Here is a 19,035-nt window from a genome sequence, read left to right as displayed (position 1 = left end):
GGTTGAATTTTTGTTTCACTTAGGCATTTCCTTTGGGTGAAATCAGGTCGCACCAATTTCTGACTGCCCAGTCCCCTGACCTCTGAACATGAGGCAGCAGCTGCCCTCGCTGTATGGCCAAGGAGATGTTCACCAGTGAGAGCGTGCAGCCCCAGCTGCTCGCTGTCATGGACCGGCGCTGCTAATGCATTAGGAAATTGAAGTGGTTTGACAGCAAGCACCATCAAAAGGAGGGTCTTGTAACCCTCTTCATCAGGTCTCTGTTCACTGTTGTCAAGGCTGCACAAGCTTTCCTCAAGACTGTTGTTTTACATCAGAGGTAGTGGTTAAGCAAGGGAAGTGGTATATTTTCTCTGACAAACTGCGCTCTCACCTGGGCTCTCCCTGACCTTTTACTGTGAAATTCATCCAGTTCCATGAATTTCTAAAACTCTGTTGAAATGCTGCCAAGGCCCTTTGAGGGTTGCCCATTATATATCTATTTCTAACAAAAAAAACCCCAAAACCAAACTGGCAACCTCTTTTCTTTTTTCTTTTCTTTTTTTCTTTTATTTTTTCTCTTTTCTTTTCTTTTCTTTTCTTTTCTTTTCTTTTCTTTTCTTTTCTTTTCTCCTTTCCTTTCCTTTCCTTTCCTTTCCTTTCCTTTCCTTTCCTTTCCCTTTTCCTTTCTCTTTTCCTTTCCCTTTTCCTTTCTCTTTTCCTTTCCCTTTTCCTTTCTCTTTTCCTTTCTCTATTTTTTTTCTGATGCAGCTATGATGTGGTTCCTAAATTGACCCCTTTGAAATCTAACAACTCTATTCATTTCCCCCTCACTCTGGACCTGCTAACTACTTTTCTGTCTCCTTATGCCCAAACACTGCCTCTCCTTCTCTCCTGAGAAGTCCAGATGGCTTCTTCTCTTTCCAACACTCTCAACCTTTCCCTAGAGGTCAGCCTGAGGAGGACAGGAGGTAGGCAGGGTTTGTTGCTAACATTGGCATTGGTTCTCCTCATCTGCTTATTCTCACCCCACCAAAGAGAAGTTCTCCCAGCCCCTCTGCTTTTTCTCCCAGGAGCCTTCCCATCATCTGAGATCACAGCTCCTACCTCAAAGGTTATTGCCTTGGAAGGAGTTTCGTGTTGGCAAACTGGACTGCTCCGAGCTCCAGGCTAGTTTCTGCATGTTGAATCTGCATTGCACTTTACTGTGTGATGCAGAGAGAGCTTTATGTCCCCTTTGGACTGCTATAGCTTGTGTCTTCCAGTGTCTCCCACAAACAGACCCTAATCCTTGTACTTTTTTATCAAGCCTGCAGTGCTGACCTTTTCAGGTCACTCTGTTCCTTTGAGGCAGTTGTGGTGGAGGAAATAATCAGAAAACTTACGAGGGACTCCTTTTCAAACTCTCCCCTATGAGCCTGAGGGCAGGATTTGTCATACTTTCATTTTTTCTCATCTGATGTTTACCTTGGGAGGAGCTGTAGCTCCAATATCTTAGTGGACAAATCCTTTGGGATTGGAAGAGGTCAGGTCCCTTTTGACAGGACTTTGGTGCTTTGCCTTGTTTTCCAGAGCCTTGTGCCTACAGCCTTGCCCCTGAGCTATGTGGTCACCATGAAACCTTCTCCAAATCTGTACAAATAAGATCTGAAAGGCAACAAGTTTATCTCCAGAGCCCAATGTAAGCCTTAATGCAAAAAAGTAGCCCTTCCTAGTTTTATCCTGTTCTTGATTTTCTTTTTTTTTTTTTAATTATTTTAGTTCCGATTAAAGATGACATTTTTCATGAATGAAAATTAACCTTTTGACTGATTTGTGGGACAGTGTCAGGAAATAAGCAAGCTGCTTACATGTTCTTTGCTACTTTCCTTAAATCAATAAAATCATATTGTTAAGGTTGGACAAGACTATTAAATTAAGAAGACCTGAACTCCTGTATAGAACAGACCTTTTCATTTCACCCTGTTAGCCCTGTAAGGAGACTAATAGCTTGTGTTTGTCCAGGGCTGAAGAAGTGAAGCAAGAGAGGACTCCACTGCCCTCGGAGAATTTTACTTCCACTGTGAAAAATTGAGACTTCATTTCCCATTCCACTTTATCTGGCTTTAATTACTGCTGAGAGAATAGCAAAGTGACCCACGTAGCCCTAGAAAATCCCAGTTCCTCTGCTCAACTCCCTGCACACATCACAGTGCTCTGCGCTGCCGTGCCCTGCCATGATGGCTCTCACCATCCTCACTGGAGGAGAACAACTGAAAAATCAAAGAACCATAGAACCACAGAATGGTTTGGGTTGGAAGGGACCTTAAAGATCATCTAGTCCAACCCCCTGCCATGGGCAGGGACACCTTCCACTAGACCAGGTTGCTCCAAGCCCCATCCAACCTGGCCTTGGACACTGCCAGGGATGGGGCAGCCACAACCTCTCTGGGCAACCTGGTCCAGTGGCTCACAACCCTCATAGTGAAGAATTTCTTCCTAATATCTAATGTAAATCTACCCTCTTGCAGTTTAAAGCCATTACCCCTTGTCTTATCAGTACATGCCCTTATAAAAAGTCCCTCTCCAGCTTTCCCGTAGGTCACCTTTAGGTACTGGCAGGCTGCTGTAAGGTCTCCCCAGAGCCTTCTCTTTTCCAAGCTGAACAAGCCCAACTCTCTCAGCCTGTCCTCACAGCAGAGGTGTTCCAGCCCTCTGATCATTTTCATGTCTCTCCTCTGGACCCGCTCGAGCAGGTCCATGTCTTTCCTGCGCTGAGGACCCCAGAGCTGGACGCAGAACTGCAGGTGGGGTCTCACGAAAATGGAGCAGAGGGGCAGAATCCCCTCCCTCGACCTGCTGGTCACCCTGCTTTGGTTGCAGCCCAGCATACTGTTGGCTTTCTGGGCTGTGAGCGCACGTTGCCAGCTCATGTCCAGTTTTTCATCCACCAGTAACTCCAAGTCCTTCGCCACAGGGCTGCTCTCAATCCACTCATCGCCCAGCCTGTATCCTTGTTTGGGATTGCCCCGAGTGAGAAAACTCTTGCAAAGGCCATTAGCACAAACCATCATCGTAAGCACATATGCCTTAACATAGGAAACTTCTTTGCAAGGAAGCCTGATCTCAGCTTCTTCAGCTGGAGAAGCATGTCTTCTTGAGCTCTCAGTTAAATAAAGCTGGGAGTACCAGGGAACAAAATTTCAGAAACAGCATTAAATTCACCCTAATGATTGGACTAATTAGCAAGCAGTGGAGCCTGCCTCCGCTGGGAGGTTTCCTCAGCCCTGTGGTTATTCATTATGGCATTTGTGATTTTCCGTCTGAGATGGTCTCAGAATTAGGGGGTGGAGATATTATTTCCTAGACACAGCGTGGTTCCTGCTGTGCTTCAGAGGCAGTGGGTTGGGAACTGCATCAGAGACTGTGACCTCCAACTACAATGTGAGTCATGCCAGAAATCGCTCTCCTCTGTCTCGAGAGGAGAGCTTCGCCCTGCACAAAAGAAGACCAAGCTCATGAGGGCCATGAAGCAGGATGTGAAGGGGTGACGAGGTACAAGAGGATGTTTTTGTGGGTTGGTGTTGAACAACAACCTGTCCTTGGCTCTTCTTGAATGCCAGAAAGGGGAGATGTAAGTGCCCTACAAGCAACAGGGAAGCCCCAGTTTGAAGGGACATGTGCTGCAAAGTAGTTTCCCTTCAACTTAAATTGTCTTTCGTCTTCTTGGCCCTGTTACTGGGAGGTAAGGGAATCAACTCGTTTCTCCTAGGAGTTTCCTACCAGAGCACAACCTGATTATGTCAACAAAACATGCTCCCACATCAGCACAAAAGTGAGCATCACAACGACCCTGTTCATTGGCCAAGAAAAGGTCTGGCACAGAAAGCCACAACTCTAAGCTGAAGTTCAATCCCGTGCCTTCAAAGGGCTGATGGACACCAAACTCCAGAAAATGACTTAACTCCAGTAAAATCAGTGAGAAGGTTCTAGATTTACCCAAGATCAGAATATGGTCACAAGGGCTGGTCGCTCCAGCTTAGTTCAGATGGGGGATTTAAAACACACCCCAAAGCGCAGCACAGCATTTACTGCCACGTTGCTTGGTTGTGTAAAGCAAAGACAATCTGGTGGGTTTTGCCCTAAGAAAATGCTTTCACTCCTCTGACCCACTGTCGCTGAGCGATCCTTGTATCGCTGAGCAGTAATATTGCCTTCTCTCAAGGATAAGGCCTCACCCAAAGCTCACCAAATCTATGAACAGACCTTGTGGAGCCCAGTAGATGTTAGACCTGGCTGTGCTAATCTGCTAGGAGATCATCGGAGCACATGCTGGAATTGTTCACTGCTTTTTTCCATCCCCTCCGGGACAACATTTGCTTTTATTTGCTTATCAGATTGATATATATGACTTCACAAATAAATAGGAAAGATAAGAAGATCATAATAAGAGCCTTAATATGGACAGAAAAGCAGTGGAGAGAAATGGAGTGTGATTATTGTTTGCAAGTGGATTAATACACCATCAAACAGAAACGCTATTGGATTTCTTAACCTTACATAACATTTTTTGTGGTCACTGCTTTCTGGGACATCACAAAAGAGCTTTTGTCATCAACACCTGAAGGGTTCCTAGCTGCCTCTTCAAGCTTCTCTCAAGTAGGGACTGCAATGGCAGATCCAAATAAGCTTGACAAATTCTTCTTCATTCTGTTTCTTTTTTTTTTTTTTGGGGGGGGGGGATAAGTGGTTTCTTTTAATAACGCTTAATCAACCCAATGCTTGATAACATTCATTCAACATGAGAGAGGGATCAGGCATGCAGAGCTTGCAGCTGCAGAGTTCAGATTGGAAGTTCAGCTCTAGCTGTGTCCTCAATTCACTCCAGCACAGGGCAAGCGTAGTGGGACGAGATGTGTTTGACATTCAAGCAACTTTTCCGTTTTTTGCCTGCAGCATCTACCCTGTGAACACTCTGGGATGAGAGCCTTCACCTTTTCAGTGCCTTCTCCAGTACTGACATTTCAAACAGCCCCAGTGAACTCAGGGACAGAGTTAGCACAGGGCTATTCCCACCAGCACTTATTGACTGGTGGCTCCTTCTAAACGATAGTGTCTTCTCCAAAATTTAATTGCTTATTCTGTGGTGAAACTCGGGGCTCCATCCTCATTGGGAAAAGGGGAAGCTCTTAAAATAAAGTAATGGAATTCAGTCAAAATTAAACACAGCTGAAATTGCTCAGTTTGGATTATGCTGCAAGGTCTTAGCAGCTGATGACTGCAGCTACTTCTCTTTTTCTCGGAGACAAATCTCTTGGCTATTGAGAATATGCAGAAGTTTTGGCTGAATTCAGAAAAAAAACCCCACGCTTTGTGTTGTAACCTTGACTGACAATCAATTACAGGTGTTTGGGCACCCTTAATTTGCAAACTGCCACAGACAGGAACTCATCCTTTGCTTCATGAGCTTCTGCAGGTGACACTGGGAGAGGATTATACCATCCTGCATAACAGACATCTGCAAATGTTGTCAAGATCATTTTCATTGCGACTTCCTCCCTTTGATTCTTTTTTTGTCCTATTGTAAGAAGCTTTGGAATTATATGCTTAAATCTAATCATGAAATTACGAAAACAGTTATCTTAATTAAAAGTTGATGACAAATCTACGTACAGCGCTATATGACCTTCTTTCATTTTGCCAGTCAAGGCTGGCATGAGAAGATGTTCACGCTGACACATTCAGTCAGCAGCCTTGCTCCCCAAGAGAATGCCTATTTGGGTCAATATAACAAAAGCAAGTTGGTTTTACTCTTGGGAGAAGGTAGGAGTTTACATAAAGAGCTGAAAGCCGAGTGTCTTCACTCACAGCCTTGACCAGGCTGATAACTGGGACAAATGTTGTCAAAATATCGTCTTACTAAAAGGTGATGAAAGGAAGAATTTGGGACCCACAAATGTTTCCCCGTCATTCACTGTTTCTCCAAACCACATGGAGAGATTTTTTTCTTCACTCCAAAGTCAGGGCGCGCGTCTCCTGTGCTTCTTGCCAGTTGTTAGCCTTGTAGCTTTTGCTTCCTTCTTGCTGGTTTTTTTCAAGGACGGATATTCATCTGCTTAAATATAACTACTGTGTCAAATTCACCCGCCCAATCTTAGTCTTTCAGCACAAGTGTCATCTTGGCCTCTTTATAGCATTGGTGAAGTTAGGTCTCAACATTGAATTGGTTGTCCTACCAAGGGACACAGGTTAATCCCTTGCTGGGGGGGACACGGTAAACTGCTCATCCAGACTTTCTCTTCTGCTTCCCAATTGCTTTTCCTCGGTTCTGACCCCACTGGGCTCATACTGGTGGAGCAACCAACACACTGTATGTCTGCTGGTATAGTCCAGTCAAAGCCGACCGTGAATTCAGGACGCTCTCACTGGGACCAGTGTGAGGAAAAAACTGTCAGGTCTGTTTTGATATGATTTAATGTCCATTTGGTGGTGGTGTTGTAGGCCACCCTGATTTCAGTTTGCATTTCCACAGCAAACTGCCCTGTGAAATAAATCCCAGCAGTGTGAAGACATTGACAAATGCCAGCGCTGTACAGAGCAGCGTCACTACAGCTGGAGATTTTCTGTGTGTTTTATGTGGTTCATAGAGAATGCACGCTACAAAACTGAAAATACTTTCGAGGAAAATGTCTCTGTTGACAATTCACAAGAAAGAAATGTTTTATATGGCGCAGTGTACTCAGCACGTCCCAGTTCTTGCGGTCCAAACCGAGCCCAGTTTGTGTGCACCACGTTCCTCTCTCACTTCTAGCCCTGACCACGTCTTGCCACCACATCAGCCGGGGTGAAATGGCACGTAGGGTGTCCTGGGAGCCACACGACCACGCTACACCGTGGGAGACTCGAGTGGGGCTGGTCGGCTGCTGGATGGGTCCAGGATACAATGCAACCATATGGCAGGACATCAACATCGACTCGTGCGATGATGGTACCGCTTCCTCTAAAGCAATGACAGCAAGGTGGATGCGAGTGATCTCCGGGCTTTGACCCAGTCTGAAGTCCCTCCACAGAGTCTGGCTTCTGGCTCAAAAGCCAAACTTGCCCAAAATGTCATGCACAGGCCCACTGTTCCCATTCAAGTCTTGCTCATGCTTACTGGATAAGGACAATTCAAGAGCTGTAGGACCGCAATATAGTATATAACTAGCTTTCAGAGAGGCTGTAGCTCTCAACTCTGTCTTTAAAAACATACTTTACAGCTCAACATCCTTGATTTCCAGGAACTCATGAATAGAGAAGATATATTGTTCTTGGTAACTAAATAATATCATTAAAACCATTATGAATCCTGCAAAAAATTATTCCTGTCCACCTAATTTAATCATGTAACAATGACTATTATTAACTTGTCTTCTGCTGTTGCCATTTGAGATTATGGCCCTGGATGCACGGGTAGCTATTATATGATTCAGTTATTGTAAATGTGCATTGCTCTTAAGTGCTTGAGTGCCTAGCCTTCAGTTAGCTCCCTGAATTTATCCATTCCACGTGAAACTGAAGAAGAAAATGAGGAGTTCAGGGAACAACAGAAAGATTAACTCCTGTCCTTGTCATATGGGTTAGTGCCTCATAGCTGAGTTCTCACGTCTAACTACACAAGAGATGCGGTGGAAGCTCTTCCTCTGATTAACAAGAACATCTCTCTGTGTGGCTTCTCGAGTGTCTATAAAAGGCTTGAACTCCTCAACATCATGGTCACCCCTATTTGTCTGTAAAGAATGTTATATTTTTGAAACCTACAAGTTTCAGGCAACTCTGGCTACATGCCCTCAGGCTCTGTCCCACAAGTCCTCTGCTGCAGAGGAGAAAAAGTGAGTCCCTGCCAGTTCTCGTCCTCAGATCTTGACCACATGCTCCCAGACATCATCTCAAAAATGTGGCATGTTGAGCGGACAGCACTCCCTAATAGTGTGACTGTCTGACCTCTCCCTCCACACGCAGCTTAATGGAATAGGCCTCATTTCCTTAGGAAACTGGCTTCTAGGGAAAAAAAAAAAATCCTCTACCTGTTTCTCTCCTTCCTTGGTAATAAAAAAACAGTGTGTTGTTTCCCTGATCACAGATTTGAGCTGAACCAGACAAATCCACTGGAGCCCCCAAAATAAAAAAGAATAATAAATATAAAGTCTGCCTTACTTCTGGATTAAAATACAGAGAGGCCTCAGCAGAACATGTTTCATGAAGGCAAAGTCCCTGCAGAGAGCAGGGCAGGACTCAAGCTGGGGTTCACCTGTGTCTGTAAGGGTGACTGCTGAAGGTGCTAAACCTGCCTCCACCTAACTCTCATTTCTCTCCTGCAATGGTGTTTATCATCCTCTGCACTACAGGAGCAAACAACAGTAGTTTCTAGGTATCTCCACCAGGAAACAATGGTGTTTCTGGTGTAAAAAATGGAAAATAGGAAACATTATTAGCCTACTTTTCTAATGCAGTGGGGTACACAGGAGCATCATGTGCGAATGTACATGTTAGTCCCACCCCGCTCCTCGCTGGTGTAACTTTTTACCCCATTCACCAATTACAACCAAACCTGACAGAGCCACAAAACTACTGATTTTCTGCAAGTTTCATAAAAACAGAGAGCTAAGCAGAAGTGAGAGACCTCAGAAACCTCTTATGCACCCTTCTGCCCATGGCATGTCCACATGGACAGCAACACCCCCCCACACCACCCACGCCCCCAAGCCCGTAGGAAAGCAGACATCCATGTTCATTATTGTCACAACTATTTGTTTTTCTGTCTGGTTTTATGTGAGAAGGGTTAAGGATGCCAGATTCTGCTTGTGATGTAGGTGCTCACACAAGAGCAGCCCAGGTGCTCAGTTACTGAGGAACATGTGTGCTGGTACCATCCTGCCTTCCTGAGACACTACATGTCTTCATTAAAGAGTCTCTTGAATCAAAGATGCTCCATCTTTCACACTAATAACAACTCTGTGAAGTTATTGATGTTACTATCGAAAACTGCAAGACAGATCCCAATTAGCAGTTGTAAATGAGACCAGCCGGAGGAAATCCCTCTTGATGGGTGACCTGATCTCTGATTTGAGTCCAATCACCCTGCCGCAAAGTGCTGGCACCCGTTGTGATGTATAGTATAACCTAGCTGTCAGGGACAACATGTTTGAGAGCTGAGGTAATTTCCATGCTGGGTGGAAACTATTTTCACAGTGGAATTCTTGCATTTCATTAATTATGAGTTATTTTGCAAAGCAAATGGGTTGGAGGATATCCCCTCCCCGGTCCTGGGCAGTGTGGTGGAGATGTACAGTCAGGACACTGTGCCTGTCGAGGCTGGGATCTGTTCCTGCAGCAGCCTGCCATAAAATGGAGAAAACCTGCAGAAAACCAGGGGCTCACATTGAGCATCTCGCCCTAATCTCCTGGGCTCACTGCAGCAGCTGTACAGAGGGGACAATAATATTATCCCCCTCTTTCAGAGCTTTTTGCAAGTCCGTATGTACTACCATATAAAAATCAGCATGGGGTTTGCTCTCCATGAAAAGTCATACCATCTGCAGGGCAAAATTTGAATGATGGGCTTTAAGACCAACAGCCTAACACCGACGATGGAGAATATAAAGAAATAGCAAATAACTTTCCTTCTAGTGAAAGGCTCTGATGAGAGGAGAAACCCTCAATATCTGTAATTGAGCAGATCAAAGTGAAGAGACAGAATAAAATACAGTTGTGGTAAAGCTCATAACTTTGAAACTTTAATTAAGTTTTTTGATTATTTTTTCAGGCCCAATGTAAGGAGCAAGTGATGAACATTTGCACCTGGTAACACGAAGGCTGTGTGACATGGCCCTAGTCATATAATACAAAAGAATGAGAGTGTGTCATTTACTGTCACTTGAATAGGTGCTTGGGTGTATATTTTTTTCTCTTCTTAGAAATTGGGATTAAAGCCTCTACCTGAGATCTGGACTCTGTAATGATACTGACCAGTTTTTGTTTGGGGTTTTTTTTTTTTCAATACAGTTCCTTGACATTTTCCATCTAAGTTATCAGGAGCCCAGTATCGTGAGACAAAGTATAAATAAAAGTGCTGTGATACAAGGACAAGCAGTTATTCTGGACAAGTAGCAGGAGTATGGGATTGTATCAGAAACCCTAGTTACAACCCACAAATACATGCCTTGGAAATAACTCTGAAAAAGCAGGGAAATGAGTAAGAACCAAAGGCAAACTTAGCTGTGTGGTCTAAGGTCTTCCTATCAGCTAGTCCCCAAAACATCTCACAGACACAAATCCCAATTGTTTTGGAGATCTTTCACCTTACTTATCGCTCACCATGGTTTCTCTAAGCCTCTCCAGTCTCTAGGGGATGCCACTGGGAGGAACTTTTGGGGAAGAGCCCTCTCCTACCCCTGTCTCCAAGTGAACCAAGTTTCCCCATCTGGCTACCCAGCATCACCTGAGCAACCTCCATCCCACCCCAGTGCCTTGTCCCACCCCACCAGGCGTGTTTTCAAACCCCACCAGTTAAGCGATCGCCACTGCCGCACCAATAGACAACCAAGCTGAACATCTCCAGTTACTCCTCATTGACTCATTTCCCTGTCTGGAGGAGAAATACTGCCTGGCACCCCAAATACTTGAATATTAACCTCCCCGGGCAGGTCAAGCTTGGGCTGTTGGACCATTGAGCTTTAACCCAGTGAGCTGAGGAGCTTCCCCAGCCACAAAGTGTAAATGAGTTTATAGGAAATAGCTGAGGGTAAAGGCTAGGGTGGGTGGGGAGGTTGTCTTCCTCCCCACCCTTATTAGAGGACCTGGCCTTCTTGCTGCGTGTCCTTTTCTCTGGTGGTGGGGAGGAGTTGTTTCTCTAGGGCTCGTGGTGGGGGTGATGAATGGGGTTACTCCTCTGGGAGCTAGCAGAAAGGGAGGAGAGGGCTTTGCCCTCCTTCCCCTGAGCTCTGGGAAGATGAAAACTGAGTTAAAGGAGGTCCTGAATAACGATAATGGGCTCTGTACCCAGCAAGGTAAGTTGTGAGTTTCGTCTTTTGCTGCTTTCTTGTATTTTTATGGCTGTTGGAAGTGAAGGGAGATAATGTAAGCGATGCAGTGAGTGGCTGGGCTTTGTGTGGGGCTGGTAATACAAGTGAAGTGGAAAGCTGTTGAAGAGCTTGGTTAAAGGGTATCTGGTTTCTGGTTGTGGTTTGTTTTGGTTTTTTTTTAAGGATTTGGTGGGTTTTAATCTGTTCTTGAGGAGTTCTGTTTGTTTATTGTACCTTTCCTGAGAAAAGCAACGCTTGGGGTGATGACTAGAGACCTCACTGTAAAGGGAGGAGGGTGAATGAGCAAAGCTGTGGGATGCTGTGAAACAATGAAAGGGACAGAGGTGAGAAATAATTTTTTTCCCCTTGCGTACAAAGGTTGATGTAGGGGTGCGTATCACTTGAAAGGTCTTCCAATATGAAGTTGCTATTAAAAGACCCCACCCTGTTATGCATCCCACAAGGAACTTGTACTTTTAGCTAGTAAAAAGCTATTGGCAGAGAGACTACGCCACAGCCGGCGGAGTGGGAAAGCCAAGGTGATGAAAGGCTGTGTCTCTTCTCCCTTAAGCGGTGGCATCTCTAACTGTGCTTGTCAGGAGAAAAGGCAGCTACTGCCAATAGCTCCTGGGAAGAAATTTCCTTGCTGTTGTTCAGAGGAACAGCCAAGAAAGCTCCTCGAGCCTCCTGTGGTAGCATAAGCTTGTGGACAGGGTGATGTATGAGCTATTTGAGCTAATGCAGCGAGATTTTCCTCCCCAGGAGAAGCTAAGCGTATGGGTAGGAGGTTAGGCAACGATGGTGCGTAGGGATTTCACATAACTTCTAATAGGAGCCTTGGGCTGGAAGGGGAGGAGGTAAACTGAGTGTGAAAGGAGCTGCGAGACCCTTGTCACCAGGGATGAGGCCGTGACCTGTGTAATGCCGCATTGAGCGACCTGGCCCAGCTGCCCTGGGAGACGATGCGAGAGATGAAGAAACGATGGGGACGGACCCTGTACAATGATTAGTCTTCCATCCACTTATGAGAGCAGCCCTGGGGCTGTGCCTGTTACCTCTGGCTAAAAGGCCACTTTTGAATGGTGGTGGGGCAATGGGGAGACTGGTTGTTCCAGGAGTGATTTCTCTTCCTTTACTCACTGTTCCTTCTGGATAGGTTTTGATGGACCAGGTTGCTCCTGAAGGGAAGGAATGAGGGATGTGGGAACTTGTATGTAGGAGATATGAAGGGGATCAAATGCTTGGTCCCTTTTTCAGTCAATGCATTGGTTCTGGGGTACAGGCAGCTGAGATGAGCTCAATGGAAAATGCTCCCAGGCATGCAATTAGATGTCTAGGAAAATACTCCCAACCCCTGAGGCTGCTGCTGATGTGGGGTGCTCTCCTATCTAAAAGGATGCATTGTAGCTGGTGGACTGCTGTTTGGGAGAAGCTCAGGTGTGTTTCATGAAATGGCAGGTAATGCAGTTATCTGCTGCACCCACCTGTGTGTCACTCTTGCTCTGAAGTTCAGATATTTTCTGCAAATCAGCCATCCAATACTTGTTTCTGGTGCTTGGGACTTGATTCAAGGATAACTGCTGTGAAAAGAGGCATGTTGCTCCCTTCCCAAGGGACCTCAGTCTGTCGCTGTGTCCTCGGCTCTTGCTGGGGAAAGGCTATAGAGGAGCAAACTGTCCTCCTCCCAGGAGCTGAAAAACTTCTCTGCATGGCCCTGGGAGAAGACATGAAACTGAACTTCCTCACAGTTTAATCTTCAAAGCAATAGTCTAATTTGCTGAACAGTTTTGAGATATGGAACGGATCCAGAATATTAAATTGTCTCCCTGCCCTGCAGAGAATGGGAGCTACAGTTCAAAAGCTGAAGGCCACTGTTCTCTCCTGTGATGGATGCTCCCTCCTAATGAATGTCTCCTGTGATGTCCCTGAAGATCAAGTCAGGGGGGTGGGAGTCACATGGGAGCCCCAAGGGAGGCTCTGGGGAGCAGAGGAGATGCTTTCCTTTCATAAGTCAATTGGCCATGATAGGGAAGCTCCCTTTGGGGAAGCAGTGGTTGGGATCTTCTAATGAAGTGTGCCTAGCTGGGCTCCCCTTCCTGGAAAAGCCTTGGTTCAAAGGGCAGCTTTCAGCTCTGAACTTTGCAGTTGTCTGGTATTTGAGAGTGACCTTAGCTAGAACTCTAGTCTACTGCAAGCTTTGTCTTTAAAAGACTACTGGAATTGAAACTCAGACCTTGAAATAATCCCTTGATGGGATCCTCTGTCACCCACCACTAAAAAGCCAAACCCCAAATCCTCTGTTATTTAACCCACTGACCAATCTTAACTGTATTTGATGGGAGTAGACTGCCTGAAGGCATTTGAGTTCTTCTGTATCCAGTGATGACTTATTCCAATCACTTCTGTAATTATTATTTCTGGTGAAGTGGGAATCTTTAATCCCCAAGACCTGTCAGCAAAGGGAGGGGGGGGGGGAAGTGGAGCTGGCTTCTCAATTACCTTCTGGATTGCAAACCCAGGGAAGGATTTCCCCTGGGACAACCAAGGGTGGGTGCTGTAAACCTTCTACCCTTCATCCCACTGACCAACTCAAAAGACAACTCCCAAGTCAGACAGTGCCTTAGAGGATTCAGCAGCTACAGTCACCTGCCAAAAGCTTCTACTTCACACACATGCATGAACATACAACGTGGCTATAAGCCTTGGTTGGAGAGAGCTGGAATGAGCTGCCCTTTGCCAAGCCCTTCTTCAGTCCCATAATTTACTGGTATTGATGTAGAACTGACTGTTCAAGTTTTGCTCTCCCAGCAGAGTGCAGGGTCAAAAGTAGGTGAAGTAGAGGATAATGTAATTATCCCGGCTGCATGCTCATGGCAGGAATTGAGGTAAGGGATGTGCTGATATCCTCAACCATCCAATATATATGCTAACGTAGGAGACGGAGGGGATGGGATGAACTCCAGCTTAGCCAAAGGCTTCTCCTGCTCTGGGTGGGGGACAGAATTGTGTAATACAGAGGACAGGAGGGGCTCCCATCATGTAGAAACAGTGCCTAACTACTTTATTTCCTTGCATCTGCTTGACATCTCCGGTGTTATCCCTTGGCCTGATGTGTGGTATCTTTACATTAGTTCGGGGGAAACTGGGACAGGATGTTTTGCCTAATTGGGTAAGAGTGAGAAACACTTAATAGCCTTTGGTCTGGGATATTGGTGGCCTGTCTGGGTAAAAATGGAGGATGGTGTTTCTGATGAGACCTCAGATAGATGGTTCTTGGGAAAAACAAGCCACATCCTACTGTTTAGCATCAAGAAGTGAGTTTGCAGATCTCTTTATTTCTTTTGAAGCGGGGTATTCCCCAAGGAGGGAGCTATTCTTTTGTGGAATGAAGGTTGCTGTGTTGTGGGTTGTCGCAACCGGCACCTGCAGACCCCCGCCAGCCTACTGAGCGGGGATGGAGGGACTCGGCGTTGTGGCTCAGCAGCACCAGTGCTGCGTGGCTTGGTCCTCAGTGAGAAAGCTGTGTGGGAGCCTCCAGCCACACAACTGGTGTGTAGACAAGATGATGTAGTGCTGTTGGGAATTGAATCTGCTGTGTGAATTCTATGGTAGAGCAGCTTGGAGCTTCGAGAGAGCCTTTTGCACATCTCCTCCCTTAAGCCCTGGCAAGGGGCTGAGTCATTCTCATGTCTGGGGTTTTCTGATCTCTGTGTGGCTCTTTCTAAAAGTTCTGTGCAGTTGGAACTAATGGATGTATGTTCCCAGAACAAAAAAAATTACATCAGCCATTCCCTTAAATGGAATTAAAGCTAAAGCCTCCAGATGTCACGCATTGGGGTTTATCTCCATTTGACTATAGGAACTCTTCCTTAACAATTCGCAGCTAATGAATAGAACAAAATGCAGAAATCTGCACTGGGTTATAAAGAAATGAGTGTGTTTTTAAAAATGTAATGCATGTTGACATGGGTGTGTTAGGGCTTGTGGCTATATCCATCTAGGCAAGGGGTATATTAATAACACATGGTAGCTACGAGTGGTGCCTGTAAGACCAATCTAAAATAGCCTATAGGTATTCCATCTTAAATATCCTTTCTCAGCATGTGCTGAACATCTTTGCTGATGGCAACTCTTCTCCTGCGGGTGGTACTCATGCTGTTGTGCTCTTGCTCCTATGATGGCAATGCAATGTGTGTCTAAGCCTGTTAGTGGGTCCTGACCAGTCCTTCAGCTGCTCCTGCTGTGAGAACATCTTGATTGCTAGCTTCCTCATGCTAATCAAATCAAGCTCATTGCTTAATTTAATTGAAACAAAGAGGGATGTGATATGTGGCATCTGTCAGCAACCTCAGAAGGAGGTAGGGATGTGATTTGTGTGGTAGGCAAGAACATTTGAAGTATTTCCTAGAATGTCATGTTTCATGGGAAGTGCCTTAAATTAAGTTTGGGTATTTCCACACTTCCTCACCAGACTGGCTGGGAGTCGGTTGCTCAGCTTGATGCCAGTAAGGAATATCTTCTTTGTCAAGTTAATAAAGAAAAACTTTAAAAAAAAAAAATATTACCTGGCCAGGTCTTCTGTATTCATAGTTGGTTCTATGGTATCTTCTTTAAAACACAATAATACATTTATAATTAGTAATGGAAAAAAATCCCCAAAGCTTGTAGCACAAAGCTACTGCAAACATATTAAGAGGCTTTTTGAAGAGGAGAGTATGAGGGGTGATTTTTCCTACGCAGTGTTGACTGACATCGGAGCCAGTGATATAAGGAAGCTGAAGGCTGTGAAACTTTAAAATCCTGGTCGATGAAGTCCTGTTGGTGAATGCCAGCTGAGGATCCAACTTCTGCCGGTTGAACGTGGTGCTGATCCAGTACCGAACTGCATGAGAGCTGGCTCTGATTGCATTCCTGGTTTTGTTGTAGGGCAGAAGGAAAACTGAGACTTTAGGTTCCCTCAAAAGTCTCTAAAAAGCCCCAAGTAAATGGGTAGCTCTCACAGCAAGGGAAATTCTGCTCATGTATGTAAGTAACTTCTTATTCTGGGATGGATGGATGAGACTTGGGAGCTGGGCGACTCGCAGCTCTTGCAGTTGGTGAAGGTGTTACTGGTGGATGCGGTGTATCTGTCCCACTAGCCTGAACTTGTGCAAGCTGTGATGTGCATTGACCTTCCTGAGTCATTAAATATGAGCCAAAATTGAACTTGCATGAACCCGCTTTGAACTAGGAAGTTGGCCCAATGACACATGCGGATGTTTAACTGGATGTGGATTCTTCATCAAAGTGTTTCAAGTGTTGCTTTCCTAATGCTTGTGTGCTTGATGGCTCCTGATGTGGGGCTTGGGGATGCTGGTCCTCTGCTGAGGATGGTAGAGCAAATACCTGCAACAAATGCCCATCTCGATTGCCCAGCACAAAGCTGGAAGTTGCAGGGCACTGCTGGCAGCACAACTCCTCTAAATGATGCAGGGGCAAGAGGCCGGTGTGGTCAGAGCTTGGGAGGCTGCGAATGGGCAGATCTGCGAGGAGCTGCCTTGCTGCTTCTCGGTTCACCTGCACCAGCAGCTTTTTTTTCCTTCCATGCACTTATTTTGTAATGTTTCCATATCATTTTAATACTGTGAAAATGGCACAGGCTTTTTCCATGCCAATTTAAGTTATCGAAAGGATAATGGCATGTAATTACACTTTAGTGGCTGGGTAGTAAGAAGCCCTGACTGGGGTAGGTCTGTTTGTCTTTTTCCAGGAGCGTGTTGCAGCTTTAAAGCTCAGCCTGCCCATGTTTGAGATTGCTTGTGTGCTAGAACAATGCATGAACTCGTCTTTTGTTTTAACTGAAATCCAGGCTGGGTAGTTGGGAGCTCCTGTTTCTCCTCTTAGCTGTGTAAATGTTTTATAAAGTGAGTATAAAGTCAATAAACACTTCCTGTTTAACGTCTGCCTTGCTGCCTTATGAAAGATGCTTTATAAAAACATCAGATCTCTCACCCAGCCCATGGCTTATCTCTGGTTCCCTGCTAAGCATGATATCAAAACTCATCTAGTAGGAAAAAAAATCCCAACTTAAAGAGAAAATAAACTTGTGTCTTCCTCTTAATGATGCTGCACAGATTATGCAGTAACACAGCATATTGAAATTGCCCTGAAATTGGATTTCGGAGCCAGCTGAGCTTCAAATCCTGATGGGAAGGCTCATGGGGAAAGCTGGTCTGCACCTAGTATGGAGAGTGAGCACCCAGCTTGTTTGTTTCTTGCTGCTTTTCAGTGTGACAAATGAAATTTGAATAATTGCTATGTAAACGGAGAGCAGTTGTTGAATCTGAGAGGGCTGAAAAATATGCGCTTTTCAGCTTTGTTTGCTCTGTTGCTGATGTTGATTCATGTTGATCGTGGCTGGAATCTTAATACTGTGGAATACGGCAAGCATTTCTATTATAGAAGAAAAGGTAGGCAGATTCCTGTTTTGCATGACCTTGCAAAGTTGCAGTTGGCAGAGTCAAATTGGGCACGGGCTTGTGGTGGGCAGCTCTCTGATATCGGCGAAAGCTTTGTGCTGCCAGCATCTGTCTGCGCTTGGCCAAGGCAGTCCTAGGCCAGAGGTGGATGCAAATATAAATGACTGATGGGATGCAGCTTCTAACCTTGTCTTTGCTCTTCTTTGTGTGAGCTGTTGGCAAATGTCTCTAGCAGTTATTGGGCTTTGACTTTGCTTTGCTTATATATATATATATACACACATACATATTTTTTTCCTTGTTCTCAGTTCTCTACAGTGCTTTCCTCCCTTCAGTTGAGGGGAATGGCCCCTGCTGAGATGTTATTTAGACTCTTGCTCTGCTCCATCAGGTGAAATATCACCTAAAGTGTGCAGCTAACACACAACCTATGAAGCAAGGAAGATGACTTGCTAAAGGAAAACACTGATATTTTTTTCTTAATGCTTGTGTGTATGTCTGTATCATATCTTAAGTAGACGGTGATTATTTTCAAACTGCCTGATCCTCTGGAAGAAGTTTCCTGACAAAAATAGTGCAGTAGCTGGCTTGCTGCTGAGGGCCCCCTCCGCAGTCTTCAAGATTGCAAGACCAGCTTACCTGTAGTTCAGTGTATCAGACCAGTGTGGGGTTGAAGGAGGTATCAGTAAGTTTCTAGAGACCTTCTGCTTTTCTTCCTTCTTTCTGAAAAGTAGCTTAGCCACAATTGCAATAGCAGGATCTGTCATGTGCTCTTGGGTCGAAGTGCTAAAATCTGAATTGGTTTAGTAGAAAAAAAAATGTAATGGAAGAAGTTACTTTTTGTTATCAGGGGACTTGTTGCTGATTCCCTTGGTTTTGGGAGCCCTCATGTAGGTGACATTGAGCTGTGCATCCACTGAACACCTGAAGCAAAAGCTCCTCACTGTGCGAAATGGTGTCCAGTGGAAGAGAGCTGGGAGATGGGCAGTCTTCCTACCTGTACCTGATGAAGCTGCTCTATTCTGTACAGCCTCAATTCTGATTTCCAGGACTACTGCACCGTGGGCTGTCTCTAGTCAGCAATTCAGCAATTTTAACTTGACTTGCATCCTCACATAAGGTTAAAAAGGACTCCAGCTTTACAGCTGCCTGTAGCCCAGATACTAGTCATCAATCTAATGACTTTAAAAGTCAAGTTTATTCTTCCCCCAGATTCTTTTCCTTTCTCCACCTAAAGCTTGGAAACTGCAACTGAACCTCTTGTGCTCCTGTTCTAGCCCAGACCGCTGAAGCAGTTTTGCTTGGAAAGCTTAGTTAGGGCAAAACCTAGTTCTCCCATCCTCTTTGATTTTTTTGACTGTTCCTCCAGTAGACAACTGCATTGGACATGCTTCTTCTCTTGCGGGAGAGCCCCTGCTGTTTGGTTAAAATGATCGCTCTGATGAGACCTTACAGGTAGTGACCTCTGCGTTTTGCCCCACATAGGAGAGACTGAGTCAAGATGAATTTAGCAAGTAGCCCCTAGCACAGATGCTGTTTTATTGCTCTAAATCCCT

This window comes from Haliaeetus albicilla, chromosome 1, assembly GCF_947461875.1.
Source record: "Haliaeetus albicilla chromosome 1, bHalAlb1.1, whole genome shotgun sequence".
Taxonomy (NCBI): Eukaryota; Metazoa; Chordata; class Aves; order Accipitriformes; family Accipitridae; genus Haliaeetus; species Haliaeetus albicilla.
Note: the sequence above shows the minus strand (reverse complement) of the source record.